Below are 7620 nucleotides of genomic sequence, written 5' to 3'. Positions count from 1 at the left end.
GAACTCGCCGAGAATGGCTGGATCTTACAATACAGCAACGTGTCGGCCCATTCTCCGTTCAGTGTGGAAGAGCTTTTGACGAAACAAGAAAGTTGCGGCAACCCCGCTATAGAACCGATAGCTACTTCTATGGTTGTTTTATTCTTAAAGATGAAGTCATCATCATCGCAGAAACCATCTTCAGGGTCCCCTCTTTAGCCAGCTCATCAGACCAGTAGAATCGCGCAATGCTGCTGTGAACGGGAACCCGAATGAGCTTAATATCGAAGTACTCGGATGCAGTCGAGAGAGAAATCAGGTGTTCCCCGACAAATTTCGAGCGCGCAAACAACGAGCGCAGGGCTTTAGTTACTACCTGATTGTTGGAGTGGATATTTACCTCCTTTACAGTAATTACAGGAGTAAGCAATCAATCCACTGCTTCTTCAATTGCGGCTACCTCCGCTTGGAAAACACTACAGTGATCCGGTAGCCTATGCTTAGGCTTGATCGGTAGGCCCTCGCAGAATATTCCACCACCGGCCTTTCCGTCCAGCTTAGAGTATCCATATTTGCCATGCCCTGTTTCCAAATTGTGCGAGATGCCTACTCCGTTCTTGGGAGAATATGAGTAAAAAAAGTAGCACACTGATCAAGTGAGAGTATGTAAGTAAATTTATCAAGCAACATGGGAATGGATTCTAAGTTCCTAAGAATACAAGAGAGTCCGTAGCTCAAGTCTGGCTTGTGACGCGCACACCTCAGTCTGATTGCGGCGCATACAGCGGCTGTTTCCCCTGCGATGCCATTTTAATCAGAATCTTTTGAAAAATTTATTTTTTATATTTTGCTTTGAATTTTTATACAGTAAAGTGAAAGTTTGTTGTAGCTCTTTTACGGTCTTGGGCCAGTTTTTTATATGGAAAACATTCAACACCGTTAGCAAAAAATTGTCAAAAATGAACCCGATTTTTGAGCCACTTCAAACTTGCACTTTATTACACAGAAATTCAATGGGATATAAAATTCATACACCACATTTTTCTAAAGATTCTGGTTAAGAAGTGGGAAATTGTATTGTTATAAGCTGTTGAATTTTTTTCAATCGCACAAAGTTTCAACCTTATTTACTCGGTCTTTGTAGGAGGATGAGACTATAAATTAAAATAAAAAAACTATTAAAATTCAGTAAAAAACAAATAAATCGCCAAAACCTGTGCTATATTTAGTTATTTAACGCAGTGTGGACGTGGCATGAGTGGCATAAGCAATAATACGTATTTAGTAAAAAATTGCTTGTAAAGGCTTAACTGTTAATTATTTTAATAGTTTTATTATATACGCGTATCGAGCAACATGGGACCACATGACACATTAACACAGCCCACGGTTGCATGTATCAAATCTACGTAGTGATATAAATAGCACAAAATGCCCCAACGATTACCCAGCCTAAGTGAGCTACACCTCTTTATATGAAATATTTACAATGTATGTATGTATATATAGTTACGTACTTAACTGAAATTACGCGCTTACAATGTAATCAAATATTCATACCAATAACTCCATTACCGGCCTTTTCCAATTTCTCTCGCCATGCCCGCTCTTCCCCGTCACTAGTCAAGTACTAATTACTTTACACGCTTCAATTGTACTTTCTATTCTAAATTGCTTGGCGGTCATCAGCGCATATTTAATGCATACGAAGTATAAATATAATATTTCATATACTAAAGGGTCGTTCAAGATTGAGTTTCATTTTTGGCGATGTTCTGTTTTGAGTTCGATTTTCCTCGAAAATGGATAAAAAAAATTCAAATTCCTTAAGGTCGGTTTGGTGTTTTTCTGAAAAAAAAATAGCAAAAACAAAACTTCTTCTGAGACAAAGCTTTGATCCACCTTTTCCTTCCTTTCGTGTGAGTTTTTAGCACATTGTGGCTTGGTGATGTCATGGCTATACAATTTTTCTTTGAAAATGCTGTTGATAGTTCGCTTACAGTCAACAAATTGCGACATCAAGAAATGTAATCAGCCTGTGATTGACTGTATGAATTGGCGGTTTGTCAATGCCGCTAATGAGCGAAATTTACGTGAAGAATCACTTCACGACATTCGGACCTTGATCGGCAACTGAGTGAGGAATGAATGCCAGTTGTAAGCTGAATTCTGAAGAAAGTTGATGAGGCTGTGGCATTACTTGCCCCAACCAGTCTTGATTGGTATCCCTGCAATTTCTTCTCATATATACGAATTAATAAGGACATGACTAACAACAAAAACCATGTAACGCAAAGATTGAAACTTTGTGCACAATTTAAAAAATAATTTCTAAATTTAAGATAGGTTAAATTGAATTGAATTTTAGCATAACAAAGCACAAGTTTCAAATGACTACAAAATCCTTGATTTTTGGCAGTTTTTTATAATGGTATTTTTTTCAGATGGTATTAGACCTTTTCCTCCTTATAAAAAAATTGAGCATTTAGTTGTATGGGACCTCAGACCAAATCAAACTACTCGTAAGCTAAACGCCTGGCTTTGAGCTGTGCTTAAGAAATAGAGGGTGGTTACATTTCAAGGGCCGATGTTGAATGTGAACCACACCTAAACGTCAACGACACCGTTGGACTTCTTTCTTTGGGATTATTTGAAAGAAAAGATGTACGTCGATAAGCCAGAACCTCAATTGTGCCTCAGCCTCATCGAAAATTTGGACCATCGGATGGAGGTATGCCGCCGAGACTGCGGCGCCCATTTGGCTGATATTTTATTTCATACGTAATTGAGCCATACCAGTATTATCATAATAAAGAGAAGTGACAATAATTTCCAAAAAAAATTTTATTTTATTCAAAATCAACACCGGCCCTTGATGCTTAACCACCCTTTACCATAAGTTTTCTTCTTATTCCAATAAACAGATAATGAATTCCCATTTAAAATATGCGTTTAATGTGAATTTAAAAAAGAGACTCAAACTTGAGAGTTCCTGCCCAAACGAATGCATTTACGTGTTGTATTTGTGCCATAAAGTGACGTTTTGTTCTTGTGGTAATTATGTGAAATTAGAACTAACTGCCATTTGTAACTAATCATTTCTTGTCAGTAGTGCTTCTATTTGCATTCGCCACATGCACTATAACCACACACACATGCGAATATAGGTATATGTGGACTATTAATTTCAATTTTTAATTATCCACTCAAGTGTCCAATGCACAGGCAATCAAAACATGTAATGATCAAATAAATGAATGCAACAGTTGGTGCGAATTCACATTATTAGCGCCAATTTCCATAAATTTCCTGTGCACCAGCAAGTTTTCAAATAGATATTCTTGTGTTTTATTTTATTATATAAATAGTTCCTTTGTAGCGTGAGTGCTTCTTGGTGTTTGGCTTATTGTCATGTCACGCACCTTGTGGAAAGTTCTCAGGGCAATTTGATCAAATTGCCTGCAATTTCTCAGGTTGATGGCTGTAATTTCACAAAGCCATTGGATTTGAGTTTACTTTGAAGAACTTCTCGTGATTAAGTGGCAACTGCATGTAGTAATTAGAGGCTTACGTGGACTTTAGCACATGCTGGATTTGTGTCAGCCACATATTATATGATTAAAGGAAATATACTATATATTTGTTTGAAATAGCACCTAGCGTATCCAGTTTTTGGTCTCATATTTCTTATCATGCAACTAATACGAGGGGTGCCTTTTATATGTCGGGATTTGGCAACCCTAGTGTTGCAATCTGGCAACTGACAGCTGTATCGCAAAGTTTGACATTTTTTGGCTTTTACGTACTCAGAACGTTTTGAAATACCAGCGCTATTTGTGTTGTTTTCAGTAACTTAAAAGATTCATCTCGGTCCAAAAATGGAATTAAATCGTGAACATTTTCGTGCGATTATTTTTTACAACTTTCGACGTGGATTAACTCAGCAACATTGCATGGATGAACTTAATTCATTTTTTGGCGATGAAGCTCCATCAAGGACCAGTGTTTATCGACGGTATGGTGAATTCAATCGTGGTCGTAGTTCACTCCAAGACGAATTTCGTGAAGGTCGTCCAAAATCAGTTGTTGTTCCGAAAACCATTGATGCTGTGCGCGAACTGATATTGCAAGATCGTCATGTGACCTATCGTGAGATTGAGACAATCTCAGGCATTAGTTTGACCAGCATACATTCAACATTGCATAAACATTTGAATGTCAAAAAAATTTGTTCGCGTTGGATCCCACAAAATTTGTCAATCGCTCAAAAAATGGCTCGTGTCGATTGGTCGAAGGAAATGCTCAAAAAATACGATCGCGGGGCTTCGAAACACATCTATGACATCGTGACAGGTGATGAATCATGGATTTACGCGTATGAGCCCGAAAGTAAACAGCAGTCGACTGTATGGGTGTTTCAAGCCAAATCCAACAAAAGTTGTTCGCGCACGAAGCACTTCCAAGCAAATGGTCGCCTGTTTTTTCATAAAAACTGCACATGTCGCAACCGTACCACTAGAACAACGCAGAACAGTAAATTCTGAGTGGTACTCAACCATTTGTTTGCTAGTTGTCTTCCAAGAAATTAGGAAAACCAATCGCCAAAGACGGATCACTCTTCACCAGGACAATGCGAGCTCTCACACATCGGCTCAAACAACTGCATTTTTGAGCACCCAAAGCTTCGAATTAATGGGTCATCCACCGTATAGTCCTGACTTGGCACCGAATGACTTCTTTTTAGGTCAACGTTTTTCGACACCTGAAGAAGCGGTTGCGGCATTCAGAATGCATGTTTTGGAGGTACCTCATTCAAAGTGGCAAAAGTGCTTCGACAATTGGTTCAAACGCATGCAAAAGTGCATAGATCTTCATGGAGAATATGTTGAAAAACAATAAAGTGATTTTCGATGATTCAAATTTGTTTTTGTTCTCTAATCCCGACATATAAAAGGCACCCCTCGTATAGGTATACTCTGAGTATAAATCAAATTGGACTCTAAAAATACTTTTAAGTAGCGCGACTCCAGCGCCACCTAGGGATTCTAACATTTTATTCAAATAGGTTTAGAAAGCAAATTTTTAGAGACAAGAAACAAATTTTTAGTAATTTTTGTAGTTTTCCTGTCTTAAACTTATATTTTTCTCCATCACTTTTATGCGGTGTGTCATATTGAAATTCTTTAATTGCCATATCATGCGAATTAAACAAATTTGTAAACAGCTGAGGTTGTAGTGAAAAAAATTCCGAATTAGGTACATTACATTTGGTGAGATTGAAAAATCGGAAAAAAGAAGCGTCATCAACACAGCGAGCAGTAACGAATTACTGCCAACTGTTGAAAGAAAGGCTTCCAATCTAAAGACACTCACTTTTGAGTGAGCATTAGAGGCCCAATATTACAAAGGATCTTACAAAAGACACGCCTAGACTTTGTTTTTACTGGTTTCACTATTTTTATTCAAAATATGACTCTTAACAATCATATGTGAAATATTAGATTATTTAAATGTCCACCATGCCCCTCCATATCCACGAGCACATCTACACACATCGAGCTGTCGATGTAAGGGGTTTTCAGCAACACTTTGCGCTACAACGTCCAGTTTCTGGCCTGCCAGTCTATCTGTATCTATAATATATTTTATACTCGACAAAACCAATTTCTCCCTCTCGCAACTTGTAAGCTTATTTAGGACGCTCAGTTCTGTAAATCTAAGATAGATTAGTGCCAATAACTGTGAAATTGCTAGGCAAACATGGCCAAGGCTAAATCTACGTCTGTCCAAGAATATTATAAAATTGAGTAGACTTCAAATTAGGACCTTAGTAGAGGCCCTCACAGGACATAGCCTCATAGGAAGTCGTGAATGGAGATTAGGCGTTTACATGCATATTTTCTGTCGTAGCTGCAGAAATGATGAGCAGTTGGAAACAATTCAACACCGTTTTTGCACATGCCCAGCTCTAGCCAGAAGCAGGAGCCGATATTTAAGAGCCTACTTCCTAATGAATATAAATAATCTATACTCTTTAGGTAGCAACAATCTTTTACACTTTTTAAAGGCTCAGGATGGCTCAATATGAAAAGGGAAATGTAGCTCAACCCCTGCGTCTCACAACGGACCCATTTCGTGGTCTAAGTGGCATCGCTATCTCTATGTGCGATGTGGCTGCCAAACCTAACTAATTTCTTGACATTTTTTCACCAACCTTTCAATTGTTGACTCATTCGGATTTCCTTATGGAGCAAAACTCAACAGACGCCCGTTTTCTTTGACATACGAAAACGAAAATGGGGCTGGATTGGCCATGTCCTGCGCAGAGGAAGCGGCGACCTTACAAGAACTGCCATTGACTGGAACACTTTTTTTAGCCGTAGATGTAGCAGATCAGCAAATATGTATATGGAAAATACTTCTTGAACTGAAAATCCGCATCTGAGCTGGGGTGAATTGACAGCTTTGACGTACAACCGATCCGAATGGAGAAATCTTGTTGTGACATTTTGTCCCAACTCAGAACCTGTGCATATATCACATTTTATAAAAATAAAAGGGTCAAGAAGAAAATATTGTTATAGACAAAAATTATGTTTTTTCTCAGAGTTTTTAGCCGGCCGATAATCACTACAAGGACGAAAATTGGCCAATTAAAATCAATTTAAAGAAGGCCTAAAAGTTGCGTGAGTTCAATAGTGCTTTAGAAAATTTCCCACCTTCAATAAAGTGATTAAAATGAAAAGTTGCTCCATCTTCTGCACAATTCTATTTACAAATATTTTATACAAAATTTCATATGTATGTGCATGGGATCTTTCCCCACTCAATCGAGGCTATGTATGTTGATCATCACTTATCACCAGCATAAAGCATTAGAGCGCAATATTCTGCTATGAAAAACATTATTTTAGACAGAAATCCATTAAACAGTGTACAAAATTGCGTCATAAAGAACTCATATGCTGCCATAACCCACAACCATTAAAGTCACCAACAACCACCAAACCTAAACCACTTTGCCATATGCGGCCCTAGAACAAAAAAAAATAGAAGGAATACAAAACGAGTGAAACGAACAAATATGCGATAAGTGTAATTTATACGGCAAGAAAAGATACAAACAAATGAGCAATTAGCATATAATTCGCGGCGCATAGCAGAGGAATGAGATCGAGCACGGGAATGGTGGTGTGGCACTGAAAAATGGCCACCGAACGAATTCGAGCAAACATAAATGCAAGCAGATACAGATACCAAATACGAGTATAAGTGCTTTTATTCGTTTTGTTGAAGATATGATCGCATATAAATTACAACAATTGCACTTTACTTACAACATAAATATGTATGTGCTTGTGTAAACGTATTTGATGTTTGTTTAAATGTGTGCACGCACATTTCCCAATCAAATTAATTTTCAAGTTACAAACCACCAAAGGGAACGGATATCGGGGAGCGCTTGTATGGTCTTGTTTCTCTGCTTTTTTTCGATAATTTTTTTTTTGTTTTTTGAAAGTACAACATGTAACACTTGTTCGTATACTCGCATTTATATAAACATCACGGCAATGCAACATGTAAGCCATTGAAGCGTAAAGCATCCCCCAGTGACTGTGGGTAATGCAGCTGGTTGCTCTC

Source organism: Anastrepha obliqua, chromosome 3, assembly GCF_027943255.1.
Source record: "Anastrepha obliqua isolate idAnaObli1 chromosome 3, idAnaObli1_1.0, whole genome shotgun sequence".
NCBI lineage: Eukaryota > Metazoa > Arthropoda > Insecta > Diptera > Tephritidae > Anastrepha > Anastrepha obliqua.
This window is presented reverse-complemented; position numbering follows the sequence as displayed.